Below are 19,672 nucleotides of genomic sequence, written 5' to 3' on the forward strand. Positions count from 1 at the left end.
TTGAAAATTTTTGTCATATACAGACTTTGGACCTCTGTCTATAATACTTAAAAATACAAGTCACTTTTCCGACAATTTACATTTCCATCCACTTGTCAAAAAGTTATAAATTACCAGTGACATTGAATTCCAATTTCATGATGATAAATCGAAGAAAAAACATGTGAAAAAAGTGAGAAAAAATTTTATAATCGAAAAAAACAAAATTCGAGTGATTAATTTGTGACCGTCAAAAAATTATTTGTGGAGAATGTTCAAACGATGATTAGCTCAGATAGTTATTGTATTGAAGGAAACGTTTACATTAGTAAAAGGAAACACAGAGAGGATAAGCTCAGAATACTACACTGTAAAATGAGATTAGTTGAGAGGACACGTGAAAATATAAAAAAGATAAATATGAAGTAATCGGTTGGAGAGGACTGGACTCGAAAAGACAGTTTTATATAAAAGAACACATAAAGAGCAGTTTGATTGGTTAATAAGAGCATGTGAAGAGAAATTGACTGATTAGGATTGTTAATTAGTCATTGATTGAAAAAATACGTAAGAAGAGATTGGAAAAAAGGTCTGGTAAAGAGTAACTGGTTAAAGAGAACATGTAAAGAGTGGTTGGTTGGAGAAGTTGAGTAAGGAAGATTGTATGAGAATGGCTCATAAATCATGGTTGAAGAGAAAACATGAAGAGTGGTTGGTTGAGGAAAACGTAAAGAGCAATCGGTTGAGAATGTTATGTAAATACTTATTTGTCTTCATAATGTTTAAATATACTGGGAGTGAAAGAAAGAACCTGTTATAAAGGTGCACACATAATAGACTAAGTACACAAAAGTGGTGTCATCTTGTGATACTCCAACAATTATTACTTCAGGACTGTTTGCTAAGTTAGAGGGACTATTAAAAAAAGTTTTAGTTTCATTTAAACTCTTACTATAACGTTTTAAGGTAATAGTTAAAAAAAAATTGTTCACCACAGAAATCATTAATTTTTGTTATGCCACATTAGACGTCTGGCGAAAGTAGACTGAAATATTTATGGTGATTTTATTTGCACCTGAAGTTGGAGAATTCCTCTGAAGCCCTAACTGTTACCCTTTGGACCACTAACAAAGATATCTAGTGCGGCAGACTACTGTGCTACTATTAACCATCAAAACTAGTTATACAGATCGAAATAATGTAACAAAAATCAGATTGATGTTCTTCGCCCTAAAACAATTAAAAGTTTTAAAGATTTAAGTAGCTGCTTCCTGTTTTATTTTTACGAAAGATATAAATATATCATGCACATTCTACATTATTTTCAATTTCTAAATACCTGCGGTGAGGTAAAAGTAGAAAGCACCTGAAAAATGTTCATTTTCAGGATCTCGAAAGCTCCACGTGTTTACCCCTAGCGGGAAGTAGACTAGTCTGCCCAATGAGAAGCCTCTATAGAGATATGACAGAGAGCCTCCTCAGACTGTTGTCTGCTCTCTCCGGGGAATTGTGTTTCGTGGGTTTCAAATCGTTTTATAGCTAGTTCGTTAGAGTCTCTTGACTCGTATAAAGGCTTACAAGCTGATTAATTTAGCTGTAGATACTGGAACAGTTGCTTTGAATTTCTACTGTGTTCCGTTCATTTGTTTCACCAATGTTTGTTAGGTAGAATTTTAATATTTCCACAACTCTCACATCTCGAATCCCAATTTATTTATATAACTGTAATGATTAAGTAGACTATATAACAACGACTATGCAATGTTTGTGTAGGATTTACAAATATTTGAACTAGCGGTTTAGTTTTGGCTGGCTGATCCTGAAACACATGTAAACTCATACCTTATAAGCTTTAGATAATAATATATTATGTAGTTTCGAACGTTGATTGGGCGTCATTCATATTTCCAACTGAAGACGTGTAGTGTTGAAGGAAGACTTACTGAAGTATACAGAAAAAGACGAAGTTATAAAAGGTTAAAAAAAACTGTTTATGAACGTATAGGTAAGTAGAAGCAAGTGTTCTTGTTTATTTCTTCAGAAACCGATATTCAAATTAATTTTTTCAATTTCTAGCTTACTTTCAGCTCGAACGCTAACGTTTACAAAACATTTTAACGAAACAAGATGTGATTATTTTTTCTCATTCGTTTATCTTCAACTCTCAGAAAGCTAACAGGTTTTTCTGAAGCGCTTCTCTTACAAATTCATATAAAAAAAATCAGTTCGAAACCGCACTGGCTTAATAGCTTAAAGGAGACTTAGATACCCAACAAACTGACTACACTGGCTCTTTTACACACAGGAATTAGGCTTAATCTTCTAGTAATTAAAGTTCGGAATTAATGTAAAAATCACGTGCTTTAATATTCCGCAAGACAGTATACACAACGTCTATATACACAGACTGCATAGGATAAGCCGTTTAAACTGCAGTGTATCACAGATGTTAAACATAAAACAACATCTGCTTTAGACGACTACAAATTACAAATAAGATGTTAACGCGCTTTCGATTTGAAATTTGTAAAATATGCACTAAGTAATATCATGATAAGTGTGTCTACGTGAAGCACAACATTTTGAATTTTATAACGGACAGCATAGATTAACACATCATGTCTACCGTCCGGTTCATCTTTATTAACTAATTATTATTATTTGATCCATCAATACTAGCGAAGCACTCATTCAGTTCCTTAGATTTTAAACAGCATCGACGTTATAGATGAAGAGAAATCTGAGCATATTGTTAGAACGTGTTTTTTGTTATAATAGAACATTTTATTGCGTGAAGAAAAATTTTTTTTCTGCTATTTGAAACCCCAATTTTGGTTCATGTTAAAATAATGATTTTTTATTACTTTAATGAGTAACTGAGTACTATCATAAAGTGTTGATAAGTAAAATATGTAAATGTATGTGTGTTAAACTATAGGTTTTGTCTATAGTTATTTGTTTAACTTATATTGCTTTGCCCACATGTTGACTTAGTGAGAAACAGACGCGTTAAACATAATCAGTGATGTCGAGAAACCCACTTGTTGAGAAATTTATATGCAAAAACGGCTCGTTTGGGTTGAGAAAATATTTTACATAGAAGAGCGAACAACGTTTCAACCTTCTTCGGTCATCGTCAGGTTCACAAAGAAAGAAGTAACTGACCGGAAGCTGACCACATGTTTAAAAGGGGTTGTGTAACTGTGTGTCGAAATGTAGAGGGCGGTATTAGATGTTTGAATATATAATTTTATTTATTTTATTATATTAATATAGGTATAAAGGCGTTCCTTTATATTGGTTTATTTTGGGTTTAAGTTGTTGTATAAGTAAGGCTTCTTTAATTTTGCGTTTGTTTATGTTTGTTTCTTTATTTAGTATTTGAGTGTTTTCTATGGTTATGTTGTGTTTATTTGACTTGCAGTGTTCGAAAACGTGTGAAGGTGACTTTTTATGTTCTTTGAATCTGGTTTCCATTTTTCTACTTGTTTCTCCAATATAGAAGTCGTGGCAGTTATCACATTGTATTTTATAAATAATGTTGGTGTGGTGTTTGTCAGTGTAGTTTTTACATAGTATAGACCTCAGTTTTGTGCCTGGTTTTTGAATAAATTTGGTATTAACTGGAATGTCATATTTTGTTACTAATTTTTGCCAAATGTTGGTTATTTGTTTGCTGATGTCAGAAATATATGGTATACAGCAGTATATGGTTTCGTGGTTTTTTGATTCGTGAGCTGTATTTACTTTAGTTGGTTGATTTTGCTTTCTGTCTAGGTGTGTGCGTATAATGTTTTTTACGGTTTGTGGAGGAAACTTATTGATGTTGATGAAGTATTGTTTTATTTTGTCTAATTCATCGTTAATTTTATCTGGTGAGCATAGTTTTATGGCTGTGTTTATTTGGTTTCTTAGTATGTTGAGTTTTTGTTTTGTTTCATGTGCTGAGTCCCAAGGAATGTATAGTCCAGTATGGGTAATTTTTCGGTGGATTTCTGTTTTGAATTGTGTGTCAGTTCTTGTAATTTTGAGGTTAAGAAATGATATTTGATTGTTTTCTTCCTGTTCACATGTGAAGTTAATGTTGGGATGTATAGAGTTAATGTGATTGAAAAAATTAAGTATGTGTTCTGTAGATTTGAATCCCGCAACCGTGTCATCTACATATCTGTACCAGTATAATGGTATATGTAATGCTGTGTTAATTGCTTGTGTTTCAACTTGTGTCATAAAAATATTGGCTAGAACTGGTGATACTGGGTTGCCCATGCTTAGGCAAATGTAGACGCGTTAAACACTTAATACTGACAGACTGGGTTTTTGTGTTGCAAGTCAAAGATAATTGCCTAAGTAGGCCAGATAAAATATGATATAAATACAAGGAGAAGAAACGTAATCTCACACAATAAGCTGGTTAATTATTTTCTTTGCAATATCTCACCAACTCAAGAATGGCTCTGCGATATAGGCTTCTGTTTGTCCTATTATTGGACGTCTTGTAGAATCGGTCATTTTGTGGAACTAGTCAACGTCACTGAATTTCTATGTGGTTATAGGAAAATTACTTACTTATTTAAAACTACCATTCTAACAAAAAAATGTGTTTTATCCACGGTTTCATTCGTTCTATGAAGGTTTAAAGTAAGTCATAGGTCCAATACAACTAAATATCATCATTCCAAGTCCGTTATTTTCCCTCTGCAGGTTTTCGCAGTTAATAATCAGAAACTTTAATCGCTGAAACACAAACACCGACGGTTTTCATTTAAACAACTAGAAAGTAGAGGGGCACTCAGTTTAATTTATACTTCCGTCAAATGGGTTGATCCGTCTTTGTTAATGCACACGTACAATTTTAAGCAGGACAATAAGAAATCATGTTCTACATATGTTCACCAAGTCACATCAAACTTCAATCATTTGTGACTTTGTTAAAGAGCAAACGTATTGTGAAAATAGGTAGCATAAAATTAAATAAATTGTTACCTATTATCTAGGATGAGCCTTCAGTTTATTATTGTTGCGTTTTATGATTTCAAATACTCGGATATTTTAATTTTAATTTAGAATTTAAGTAAATGTCGAAATGTATCAAGTTTATGATATTTACCAACAAGATTGACGCACATAGTTTTCTTTCTTAACATAAATATACTCTGATATACAAACAATGATAATAATGGTTATTACAGATAGTATTACAACTAATGATTTATATACAAACTTACAAACAATACTAAGTCACCTATCTGGTCTGGAACTGAATTTTTATCAAAGATTCACGATAAGCGGATTAATTCTGAGTTGATATTATCATACTTTGCTTAATTACTTGCCTCACGCTGTTTACAAGCTGACTTTACTCCGACGAATGTATCTAATGTTCTCGTAGAAATAATAATGTCTGTAATTAATTAAATGATGTTAAACTATTTTTAATGTTTGAAATCTATAAGCCATCCTGGTCAAATATCTGTAGTTTTCTGATAAATGAGCGTTTATCACAGTTATAGCTTCCGAGATTTATAGTATGCTAACTGTAGCAAACTAAAAATACTAAACAGTCTCTTGGCGCGTCGAATTATGAACTTTTATGGTAAGGTTATCGGTAGTTCAGTTGGTAACAATGTAAAGCATATATTGTTGATTCTTACATTCGCGAATCTTCTACAGATTTTGAGAATAGGCGGGACTTTTACAATATACATTTAACAATATAAGTTACAAGCATTTCTAAGCATAAATTAAACTGAAACAAACGTAGATATTAAAGTAATTATATAGTAGCAAATCCGTTACATGATTTATGAGACTTTTCTTTCCTTTTTATTAGAATGGCCTAGCGCGTTAAGGCGTGCGCTTCATAATCTGAGGGTCGCGGGTTCGCGCCCGAGTCGCGCCAAACATGCTCGCCCTCCCAGCCGTGGGGGCGTTATAATGTTACGGTCAATCCCACTATTCGTTGGTAAAAGAGTAGCCCAAGAGTTGGTGGTGGGTGGTGATGACTAGCTGCCTTTCTCTAGTCTTACATTGCTAAATTAGGGACGGCTAGCACAGATAGCCCTCGAGTAGCTTTGTGCGAAATTCCAAAAAAACCAAAACCAAACCTTTTTATTAGCAATATTTTATACGCCAACAATACCAATTATGGGGCACACGTACCCGAGTCGATTTTATTACTCATCAACATCTCAACCAGCTTACCCTCAAATTGAAATTATTTTAGACAAGATTATATAAAACCTTGGGTACGGTCAAACACATCAGTCTAAATATTTTGATCTCCTGAGTGCAAAACTTTAATTAGATCCAAAATTTATCAAAAGATGACAAAGCTATAACCTAAAAGATTATACTTGTAAAAAAAAAAAAGCCATTCTATGAGCCGCTATGCCACGGCAAAAAATCGATTTCCATGTTTAAAAAATTTGGATTTTTTTTATTTTCGTAGCCTTGTTGTGACCTCAACCTTCCAAATACTAATCTTTTCTAAATCAGTTCATAGTCCAAATGTATAACAACTTTTGTCGATTCGTTCAGTTGTTTGGGGGGAAAATTTGCTAACAATCACACAGACAATTACACGCACACACACATAGAGGTGAAAACACAAACTCTATACACCTTTTTCGCTGTAACATGTTCATATGAATTTGCAGTATGTAAAATTATTCTCTCTAAGTTGCTAAAGTAATTTGTACTTCAGTATGAGTAATTTGCAGTCAAATCTGCTTGTACTAAAATAACTTTGAAAACTTGTTATTTACGTTCCTGATACTACATACATCACATGTAGGTACCTGTCACTTACAGTTGGTTTTCCCCGAAAGTTTTACGTCTAACTATAAAAAGTTACAGCTTTTTATTTTCTTCGAAATTTATTAGTCACTTTTGTGTCATCCGCATAGTTTACAAGCTTAAACAGTTTTATATATTGAAAAATTACAGCTGCACACAACAAAACTTAATTCACTTGTTTTTTCGTTTTAAATCTCTTCATTGTTTTCCAAGATAACACGTACTTTGATATTGAACTATCGAATGACATCAATTATTCATGTGTGTGTGAATTTTATAGGTAAATATATAATGCATTTTTATTGTTGCTGCTGCTTTTTAATGGGTTTAACAATAATGTAGTGAGTTAAGTACGTTGTATCATAATAATTTTAAATATGCAAACCAGGAAATCACATGACAACGGCAGCCGATGTAAAGTTGCGATGAAGCAGAATGTATCACAAATGCATTTTAATATTGTTTGTTTGTACCATACCATCAGAAACTTATCACTTTTTAGAAGGGTTATAGTAGCTTTTTCAAATGCAAGTGGCCAAGCGTGTTAAGGCGTGCGACTCGTAAACTGAGGGCCGCGGGTTCACATCCCCATCGCGCCAAACATGCTCGCCCTTTCAGCTGTGGGAGTGTTATAATGTGAAGGTCAATCCCACTATTCGTTGGTAAAAGAGTAGCCCAAGGGTTGGTGGTGGGTGGTGATGATTAGCTGCCTTCCCTCTAGTCTTACACTGCTAAATTAGGGACGGCCAGCACAGATAGCCCTCGAGTAGCTTTGTGCGAAATTCAAACAAAACAAACCAATGCAAGATGTGTTTAGATCTGAGATTTAGAATTTCCAAGAAACTGATATCCATTGTACTTAAAAGCAGTGAAAAACAAAGTAATGAGATACACTTGGGTGTATCATAATAATCAGAAAAGGTACTTATCTAATCGTGTTAAACAAACTATTGTGTCTTATAACACATTAAACTTTATGAACATAAAGGTCAGTTTTACGGAAAACATAAGCAAGACACATCCCATCTAGAAATACCACACAAGCTACGTGTATTCAAGTTTCTTATATATGCGTTCAATCATTACATATCTCAAGCAGCTAGAACTGTGAGTTTAGTACCACTGAACTTGTTTCAACTATTGAAATAAGTGTTGAAAAACCACCTATCTCGTAGATTGGATGGCTTAAGAAACAATGTAGTGAACAGTGGTGTGCTTTTAACATTACAGCTAAATATCAGAGTCTTTTCTGATGTAAACTACACTGCAAAACATTTGTCAACATGCACATCCGTTAGATGAACCATAATTGGACTTAGCGACGTAAACTGTAAAAGCGTGGCGAAGAGTCAAATTCGTTTTGATATAATGTATCTAAACTTTATATCCCTTAGTGTGTCCTATACTATAGCTTGTCGATTTTATAGATTGTAAGTAGAAGAACTGGTTTTGTATATTTTACATATAACTGAAGATAACTGTTATATTAAACATAAAATAATCAGCATCACAGATTATAAAAAGTCGTTAAAGTATACATAAAACACAAGTACACAGAATATATTTGAGAAAAGTAATATAACAGATTTACTATGGTGTATTTATTTTGATATTGGTGTTTGTTTTAGTTAAATATATATTTAAAAATACATATAACTCATACTGTTAAATGTATATTACTAAATTCCGCCTATTCCCTAAATTCGTAGAAGATTCTCGAGTGTAAGAATCAACAATATATATCTTACATTGGTGATCCACAGAACGTGCGAGAATGAATATAAATAGAAGCGCCAAGAAACAGTATATATATATTGTTGATTTGCTGCAGTTAGTATACTATAAACCTTGGAAACTACACTGTGATTAACGCTTAATTGTCGAGAAACTACAGATACTTGACTAGGAATGTTCATATATGTCGTACATTACAAATCGTTTATCTTGGACCTTAGTTTTTCCACGAAGATATTAGATATCTTCATCGGCGAAAAGTCGGCCTGTAAACAGCGTGAGACCAGTCAAGAACAGAGCAACCAGTTAACTGAACTGTACTGATATCAACCTCCAATTCGCTCGTTCATCATAATTCGTTGATAAAATATTTAGTTCTAGACCAAATAAAAGATTTAATATTCTTTGTAATTTTGTAAAATTTTTATATATAAATCATTGTTTGACATAACCATTATTATAAATTGTATTGTTTTTTATATAGTAAAATATATTTGTATTAAGAAAAAAATTGTATGTATCAATCTTATCGGCCAATATTATAAATTTAATACATATCAACACTCGATTAATTTCTAATTAAGTTTTCAGGCTATTTGAAATCATAATAACTAACAGCAAATACACGGTTGTTTTGAGTAGAAGGCAAATTAAAGCTCTATGATATCAGAATTCTTTATAATAGTGATGTAAAGACTGTCTTAAAATCGTGACTAAAGTTGCAGTATTTTTAATAGTAAAAAACATGGCATCAGATATTGTTAAAGAACTAGTCCTTTAGCTCAGTTGGTAGTGCACTCAACATGTGAATAACTCGGTGCATGTTCAAATTCAAAAGAAATAAAATCACCACAATGTTAATACAATTTAATGAATATTTCCTGTATTTAATTCAAGACAACACTAACCATACTAAACACAAGAATGTTACCTAAATTTATTCCAAAGGTAAAACTAAAGGAATTTAATATGAAAATGATGTCATCTTTCAACTATAAGGTTATACCTTCTAGAAATTATTATTATTAACTGTATGGCGCTTGGAAAGTGTAAGACTTAACATTGCATGTCTTGAAAATAACATTTTTATCCAGGTGTGTTCTTTTTTGTTCAAACATTTTCGTGCATTAGTTCTGCATCTAGTTGATAATCTCTTCATGCCTCGAGCTAGCGTAAGATGTTTCAGTGTTCCATCCATAGAACCTATACTCATTTGACCATGTATTTTTTGATTTATAGTAGAATGTCTGTGACTCTGACATGACTGTTCTATTTATGAAGTACGTCTTAAGGCTCACTGTTTCTGATGAAGTAAAACATAAGAAAATGGTTTTTATAAGGAATGATATATGGTCAGTGGAAACTAAGAGGGATATACATTCAGGGAAACTAAGAAGGATATACCCATTGGAAATTAAGAGGGATATACACTCAGAAAACTAAGAGGAATATGAAGTCAGGAGAACTGAGAAGGATATACTTTCAGAAGAAACTAAGAGGGATATACACTCAGAAAACTATGAGAAATATGAAGTCAGGAGAACTGAGAAGGATAAGGATATACATTCAGAGGAAACTAAGAGAGATATACAGTCAGGTTAACTATGAGGGATATACACTCAGGAAACTAAGAGAAATATAAAGTCAGGCGAACTAAGAAAGATATACTTTCAGAAGAAACTAAGAGGGATATACACTCAGAAAACTATGAGGAATATGAAGTCAGGAAACTAAGAGAAATATAGTCAGGTGAACTAAGAAGGATGTATTTTCAGAGAAAACTAAGAGGGATATACAGTCAGGAAACTAAGAGAAATATAAAGTCAGGTTAACTATGAGGGATATACAGTCAATGGAAATTAAGAGAGATAGAAAGTCAGTGGAAACGTTTTACAAAACGAAAGCATAAAACATGAAGTTCACAAATTAAACAAAAGATACTATGAAACTGGCACAGCTGTTGATAAGAATGTGTATCGCAGACCATTCATGTTTACCATATCAGATCCCAACGTTATTAAAAGACATATGTAAATATTGCTACTGGACTTTAATAAACCATGGTGTGACAGAATTTGTGTCAAGAAGGATTGAAATAGAGAAATGCAGCAAGAAACAGAAAAACAAAACCAAAATTTGTTCAAGACTTTTTTGGTCTGATAAGTAAAAAGTTTTACATGTTTTTGAATTAATAGATGGAGCGTGGCATCCTGGAGGTTAGAAGTTTGAATCCCGTTACCGAATGCTCAATCCTTCAACCGTGAGGGCGTTATAATATAACAGTTAATCCCATCATTCATTTGTGAAGAGTAGCTCAAGAGCTTTGGGTGGTATTGACTAATTGCTTCGTCTCTACCCTATCACTTCAGAATTAGGAACAGTTATCACAGATAGCCCTCGAGTAGATTCGTACTAAATTCGACAAGTGAGCAAACTAATAAACGTGAGTACATTTCTCGACGAACTGGCGGTATATTAAAGAAACATTATCTCCATCCTTCAGATAAACATGATTAATCCAAGTATGGAACTGTTTAACCAAAAGTGAATTTATTATTTTTTACCGTATTAATAGAATCCTTGATTCTATCTGATATAAACAAATAACTATTTACCACGTCGCTTAGTAGGAGACGTTTAATTTTCCAGTAAAACAGTGATATAATAGAAAAGCGGCAGAGGGAGCTCTTGTATACTTAGTTTAGCCTGCACAGCTCGCATACATAAATATTTTTTATTGTTTGGGGAGATCTCAATCTAGAAAAACGTCAAATGTAACCGAAATCAAAGGATGAATCCTACATACCACTTTAAGTCGCCAGCAATTCATTTTTCATTGCGTTAATCCAGAAGTTTGAAGAAAGCATTCGTCTACGGCTTGAGGAAGTGAATTTTTAACGCAAAGCTTAATAGGCATTGTTGTAGCACAGTATTATTTTAAATGTTTGTAATTACAGTTTAATGTTTATCTCATTCAATAAGCCTGACAAACATTTCTTAAGCAGGTGGAACTCATGTTTGTTTGTTTTGAAATTCGCATAAGCTACACGAGGGGTATCTGCGCTAGTCGTCCCTAATATAGCAATGTAAGATTAGAGGGAAGGCATATAGTCATCACCACCCACCGCCAACTCTTGGAGTATTCTTTGTACTAACGAATAGTAGGATTAACCATCACAATATAACTCCCTTACGGCTGAAAGGGTTAGCATGTTTGGTATAATGGTAATTCGAACTCTCGACTCTAAAATTATAAGTCGAGCGACCTAACCACCTGACCTTGCCTGTGACAGGGATTCGAACCCGCGACCCTCAGATTACGCGTCTAACGCCTTAACCCACCTAGCTATGCCGGGTCTATTATAATTGAAAGAAAATTCTTTAAAACGGGTTGTAGTAATATTCATACATGAATATCCAGATTACTTTATTAAAGTTAGCGTTCCACGCAGGCCTGGCAAGGCCAGGTGGTTAGGTCGCTTGACTTATAATTTTAGAGTCGAGAGTTCGAATTCCCATTATACCAAACATGTTCGCCCTTTCAGCCGTGTGGGCGTTATAATGTGACGGTCAATCCCACTATTCGTTGATAAAAAAGTAGCCAAAGAGTTGGCGGTAGGTAGTGATGACTAGTTGCTTTCCCTCTAGTCTTACAATGCTAAATTAGGGACGGCTAGCGAAATTCAAAAAACAAAACAAACAATTTTTACCACAGTACAACTGGATGACTTTTCAATCTAATTACATTTAATACAAACATTTAACTATAGCTTCAGTTCCAGCAAAATATGAGTATTTAATGTTAAAATGTCACCTGATTCAGTTAATTTAAAACATTTAACCAAAAACCGTTGTCAAGCTTAGAAATAAAGGTTGTGATAAAAAATGTCGTTTTAGATTAATCCGAGAAATAGTTATTTAATTCAAAAAACATAAATCAACTTAAATTCCGGATTATTCCATACAATTTGTAATATAGCTTCAGCTGCAGGTTTATCTAGTTTAAGCTATTGAATCTTACATTACACAAATTCGATTGTAGCTAGATTAAAATTTATATCAGCTCTAATATAGAATTAATATTAATATAAATTGTAACCTAGCTGCAGTCCAGGGTTAGCTTAATTCTGGATTAGATCAAATATAGACTGCAACCTAACTCCAATATAGGATTAATCTAATATAAACTTTTATTTAGCTGCTGTCCAGAGTTAGGCTAATATAAGATTCAGTTCTGAATTAGATCTAATATAAATTGTAATATAGCTACAATCCCGCGTTAGGTTGTACTTAATACACATTGCTGATTGATTACCAATAGGTTAGATCTAATGGTATTTAGTATAAAAAAACTGGGTATCAAAATCCAGAATCAGACCAAAAAACATTGCAAACAATATTGTCTAGACTTACGTGCGAGTTATACTTCATGCTACTTAATTAAAAAATGTGTTGTTTAGCTTCAGTTCAGTGCTAGGCCTAAACACATTTAACACAAAACTGCTATCTAACTTCAATTCAAGGTTATTTCTAAGAATATTAGATGTGAAAATGTTCGCCTTAAGTTCTGCGTTATAGATTTGATTAAAAGATAAACATAGTTAAAACCGCATAGGTAACGAAAATATTAAAATTAAATAACAGGGTGGATAATCACCAAGTTTCCTTTAATGAAGGGTGGCGTTTCGATATGACGAAGAGCGATAGCTCGAAACGTCATCATTTAAACAAAAATATATAAAATCTTTGCGATTGTTTAACATGTTATTTATTATCGAGTTCTAGGTTATATCTAATAATAATATTGTCTAGCCTTAACTCAAGGTAATAAAAAATAACACTTAAGTATATAAATATAATTAAGTATCTTTCAGATTTAGACCTAATAACATTTAATCCATAAAACGCAGTGTAGCTCCAGTAAAGACTATACTTAGAGACAATTATGCTTTGTTACAGTTTAGAATAAGAATTTAATAAATTAAATATCCAATTGATAGCTTATAGTGAGGCTTAGACCTTCCAACATCTAATACAAATCTACAACTAACTTTGACGTTGAAGAACTTTTTATTTTAAATGTATTTGTGTCCTGAACGAATGGTGATTATGTTTATATCTAAACTCAAAAAAGTCTTGCTTTGTATTATATTTGTATCACCTCAGATTATTTCTGGGCGTAGTTTGGCTCTCTAATACAAATCTAGATTTTAGAACCGGTGAGCTCGGTTGAAATTCGCGTGATAACAAATTAGTTCACGCACTTTAAGCTCTAAGTGCGTTATAAGAGTGCATTGAATTTCTTAACCGGATATAATGGATGGTAAAGTTTTTCTGAACATTTGTCTTCCCTCTGGTTATTGATTCAAAGTTAGGAACGGCGAAGAAAGCTTTAGTAGAAACAGAAAATCCCAATAAAAATATGCATTTTCCTAACAAAAACTTACCTGATTAAGTGTAACAAAATCACAAATGTCATTATTTAATTGTAAATACTAAAGTGTAATTATAAGTCTATTTTTAACTCATTTCGAATCTATTTAATCCTTTCAAAGTAATAATAATAATAATTAGCCTGAAACATTATCTCTCAAACGAAATCTCCCACATCAACCTCAATCATTCGAAAACAACTGTATTGATTTCGTTGCTTAACTATGAAATATTTTTAGTTGTTCCTAACGTAAAACTGCTTGCTTATTGGGAAGGAAAACTTATTGAACTAAAATCTTATTAGCTCTTGCTTTAAGCTGGAAGGAGCGAGTCTCCTGTTAAGCCTACTTATGTTCTATTTAAGTTTCTATAATGTCGTTATGTGTGTGTCATTTTTCGCTTGTTGTGATAACAGTTTCTGAGTTTATTCAACGATCATTCAACTACTTTGTATTCTGAACTAATATAACAAGTCACTTTATGCCAGTTTCTTCATTTTTAATGTTAAGATGATTTGTTTTATTTAAGCGCGAGGCTGTGCCGAACCCAAGATTGAGCCCTGAATAAATTAAAAGCTACTAATCTTATCGTTGTACCACCAGGAGGCAATACATGATTAAAGACACAGAATGGTATATATATATATATATATAAGAGGTGTTCTGACAACTGTTTCACTGACGGAAGTAGACAAGTCCTTATTGAAAGTTGATATAATTACTGTGTTACAGCCAGCGTTTTACGTCTTAATGGGTTGTTACATTAAATATATTTAATTATATTTCGTTATGATGTCCTGTTCTTAAAATATATATAATCATATTTTGAACTTCTAATTTGGGCACTTTACCTATACAATTATACAAACGACCTCCCCATTTTCTTGAAGCATTAAGTAAAAAATAACCCTGAATCTACTATTTCATGGATTCTTGTTCTCTGAGAACTACCATGTTTCTTAACTTTAAGAACTTTGTTGTTTGTAGAAAATAAATTATTCCAGCTGTATCTCAGAACGGCTGGTGTTGGTACTAACACTTTTATTGATAAGCAGAGAACAAAGTTTCAACTTTCCTAGGTCATCTTCAGGTTAACAAAGATAGAGTTCGCAACGGACCGTTTGCCGAGCACATTTATTAAGGACGATTTATTAAGTTTAAACGGGTACGGAATTGTAACGGGTGATGCAATTGGATATTAGGTTATTAATTTCTACAAGTATAAAGGTGTTCCTTTATATTGGATTAATTTTAGTTTTAGTTGTACAAGTAGGGCTTCTTTGATGTTACGTCTGTTTATATTTGTTTCCCAACTTAATATTTGGGTGTTTTCTATGGTTATGTTGTGTTTATTTGACTTGTAGTGTTCAAAAACCCTTGAAGGTGTATTTTTTCTTTGAATCTGATTTCCATGTTTCCTGTTTGTTTCTCCAATACGGAATGTGTGTGTGTTTTCTTATAATAAAGCCACATCGGACTATCTGGTGCTTCCATCGAGGGGAATCGAACCCCTGATTTTAGTGTTGTAACTCCAATATAGAAGCCGTGGCAGTTGTTTTATATTTAATGAATTATGTTGGTGTTGCGTCTATCAGTGTAGTTTTTACATAGAATGGACTTTAGTTTTGTACTTGGTTTTTGAATAAATATGGTGTTTACTAAAATATTGTGTTTTGTTATAAGTGTTTTCCAAAGGTTGGTTATATTTTGCTGATGTAGGGAACATATGGTATGCAGCAGTGTAAGGTTTTGTAGTTTGTTGTATCTTGGGATTTATTGTTGTTTGTTTGTTGTTGATCTAGGTGTGTGCGTATATTTTTATCCACGGTTTTTGGAGGAAATTTGTTGCTGTTAATGAAGTGTTGTTTTATTTTGTTGATTTCATCAATAATTTTATCGGATGAGAATAGTTTTGTGGCTGTGTTTATTTGGTTTATTAATACGTTGAGTTTTTGCTTTGTTTTATACTCTGAGTCCCAGGAAATGTATAATCCAGTATGGGTGATTTTTCTGTGGATTTCAGTTTTGATTTATGTATCGGTTTTAGTCATCTTGAGGTTAAAAAATGCTATTTGGTTAGTTTTTTCCTGTCCACCGGTGAACTTAATATTGGAGTGTATTGAGTTAACGTGGTTGAACAAACTAAGTCTGTGTTCTGTAGATGTGAATCCATTAATTGCATCATCAAAATTGTTTTTATTAACAAAATATCTAAAAATGCCATAAAAATATAAAACCAATCCCTTTTCTCAAGTTTGCGTAATGTGTACGCGTGTCAAGTTGTTGTTAAAAGTGCCTCTGTAGAGCTGGGGACCGATTTGTTCAATATTGGCTAATCGTTATAACCTAGACATCCGGCAGAGAGTGCTTCTCAATCTACAGTTATCTCACGGTAGGCAGAGTACAGATAGCCCATTGTGCACTTTGTGCTTAAAAACAAACAAACAGTCACTTAGGAAGCGTTAATCACGTTTTGTTTGTATTATGAACGCAATCTCTAAATTATAATTAGTATAATCTAACGAATAATTATTATTTTCTACTTTGTGTAATGGAATTTTCAGGCTATTGTATCGAACAAGTGATTTTTATATATTCTTTAATTTTAAGAAAGTTAATTTGTAGCAAGTAACGCGTTTTGTGTTATGAATATGCACCTTCCATAATAGTATCTTTTTTAAAAGGATACGAAAATGTGTTTAAAAGGGAACAGAAAACATTCGCAAGCAAAATAAATATGTTTATGTTTAGACATGCTCCAAGGATGTTAAAACACGCCCATTCCAAAGCCTCTATGCAGTTATGTTATGTCTGCATTCAAACCTAGCTTTATTGTTGTTAAAGGTTGGATTTTTTTTTGTGAAGGAAACAGAGGACAGCAGCTATGATGACCTACCAAAGATTCTTACAATGACTGTATCTTATGATGTCCCATCGAAGGTCCTGACAGTGACTGGAACACTAATATATATTATGACTCACCCAAGGTTCTTATAGAGAGTGACTGGAACACCAATATATTAAGATGACCTACCGAAAGTCCTTAAACTGACTAAAACGTTTTATAGCTTTGAGTTAGGTCATTCTAGTATGAAATATGACCTTCTCAAGGCCTTTATATGAATGAACCCCGACACTCATGAAATACTATGAAAAATTCTTCTTAAAATTTTAAATGTCAGTATTTTCAAAATTTCTCTGTATCTTAGATTTTTCTTTTCACTTCCTGTTTCAGAAGCACATTACTGCAGAATTTCTAGATTTAGTAACACAAAACTGCTAACAACTCATTTCATTTCAAAACTATCTGTCACCAACGGTACAGGTTCCTTACACTAATCCTAAACGAATTACCGTATACTCTAAGGACAGGAAGACTGACAACACGTGGCGTAAAAACACATTTCTTTCAACGTGAAACCAATATGTCAATGTGTAGAACGTTGATGTAGAAAGTCCTCACTCCTGGTAATTAGTTCTTCTGCACTAGGAGTGATTCTTGAGGGGGAACATCCGCTGCTGTAATAAACTGACTTACTTCCTGAACCTCTTTTGAACATGACGGATTCACGTAACTGTTTTACAACTAAGTTATGGGGCAAGCTAGTTAACAACATTAAATTGATTCTTGAAACAATTTATATTTCACTTTTAAGATTTTGAGAGTCGGATCGTAGATAAATATATTTTAGTAGAAATAAATGAAAATTATACAGAGTTTTGATACCTCATGTTCGTGTTAACAAAGTTTTTCCTTTATTAAAAAACTAGATGTCCAATTACCCCTACACTCTAATGAGGGGAACTGTTGGTATTAAGCTTGGTGTATGTGTTTCTTATATGCGAAATCACATATCAAAAGCTTATATGACTGAACACCAACATTCACAAAATACCATAAAATATTCAGTACTTATATATGTTTAATATCAGCATTTTCGTCTTTTAGTTTTTTTACACCAGTAACATGTCATTTGAATGAGGATATTTACAACTTGTAACATTGCAGAAGAGATCAAATGACACAGCCTGTAAAGACGACAGAATACAATGAAACGTTAATCAAATATAGTTCCTAGATTTCTGTTAACGCGATGTTTTATTCTGTTTTTTTTAGTATTCAAAGGATAGATCACAATTTTTGGAACCACGTGGCCGATAAAACATTCATTTAGTGACAAGCTAAGTTCTTTTTAGCTTAAATGTTTGATAGAAAAAAAATGTTAAATTCTTTATTTAATACACTATTCTAGAAAATCGCCAGATAGTTTCGCCACAAAGTGTGCTATAACGAGTTATAGCTAATGTGATTGTTATAACTACAACAATAAAATGACACAGTTGTTATACAAATATTGTTTTAATTAGTTTAAGTGATGACAGTGAAGAATGTTGAACTCTAGTACGTGTAACCAACAGTTCTGCGTAAGATGTTTTGGTACTCAAACAACGGTGTAAACTCATCAACAAATTTAAAAAAAATGTTTGCTGTAACAGCTTTAACCTGGTGACAATCAAACGATTGAAATAATAATATTTCAGCAATCAGCGAAATAATATTGTTATCGAACGTTTTACATATCTGAAACAATGTGTAATAATTATTTTTAGGAAAAACACAAGTACTGATTCCATGTTGCATGATTAAAAAAAAAAAAACACTTCTGATGCAACATTTACTGCCTTGTTGTGTGGGTCTCTTATGTGAAAATAATGAGTTTCTTTTGTGGAAGTTAGTAGGTTTTTAGCTACTTCTTTACCCACTCCACTCGGTGGCTCAGATGTATGGCTAATGGCGAGCATATCAGAGGAAGCTCAATGTGTAGCTTTGTGTTTGAAAACAAACAAACAGAAATTATTTTGTGAAATGTAAGAGATTAATTACCTAAAGACTAAGTGAGTTTTTTTACCTAAATGTTAAGTGTGCTCATTACCTGAAGATCAAGTGGATTAATTTCCAAAAGGTTAAGTGGGTTCATCACCTAAAGAATAAGTGGGTTCATTACCTGAAGTTTAAGGGGGTTCATACAGAAAGGTTAAGTGGGCTTATAATCTGAAAGTTAAATGTGTTCCTTATGTGAATGTTAAATGATCTGTGAAATCTGTTATTTACACGAAATTTAAGTTTGTTCTTTACGTAAAAATTTAGTTTGTTCCTTATGTGAATGGTAAATAGTCTCTCTGTGTACAAGTTCTTTCCCTTCGTGGGACTTAAAATCATGGAAATGCTGCCAAAGTTTAAAACACCGTCTAGAAGGTATCAGAACGCCAAACATAATATATATATGATATGTCACGAAGAGTTATTACTTGTGAAGCAATTTGGATATAGGATTAATAATCGATCTAACTCAATATACTTCACATTATCGGGATGTGTTATTCAATATATTTCTCTTTAATAAGCGGTATAACTCGGTAAGCTTCACTTTAACAAGCAGTGTAGCTTAATATACTTTACATTAAACAATGTAACTCCACAGTTACAAAAACAAGCATCGTAACTTAATACACTTAAAACTAATAAGTAGCGTAACTCAATACGCTTCACAATATCAAGTTTTATAACTCAACATACACGATACTGACAAGCAGTGTAACTAAACATACACGGCATTCTGTAGATTTGTGTTTTGTTTTACAATAATATAACGTGCGGGCTCTTGGGGCGTGAAGTTTAAGAAAATTAAACAGGTTGAAAGAACTTCTCGAAACGGTACACACACATT

At 32.8% G+C, this 19,672-nt stretch overlaps 1 protein-coding gene across 2 annotated transcripts in view; it reads left to right on the top strand.

The window, feature by feature from the left end:
- The first annotated feature begins 1,475 nt into the window (after positions 1-1,475).
- Positions 1,476-19,672, top strand: part of LOC143225278 (irregular chiasm C-roughest protein-like) — a 133,520-nt gene continuing 115,323 nt past the window's right edge. For both annotated transcript variants that reach the window (XM_076454380.1, XM_076454381.1), the window contains exon 1: positions 1,476-1,984. The gene's annotated coding sequence lies outside the window, so the exon portion shown is untranslated. The remainder of the gene's footprint in view (positions 1,985-19,672) is intronic.

Source organism: Tachypleus tridentatus, chromosome 9 (assembly GCF_004210375.1).
Source record: "Tachypleus tridentatus isolate NWPU-2018 chromosome 9, ASM421037v1, whole genome shotgun sequence".
Taxonomy (NCBI): Eukaryota; Metazoa; Arthropoda; class Merostomata; order Xiphosura; family Limulidae; genus Tachypleus; species Tachypleus tridentatus.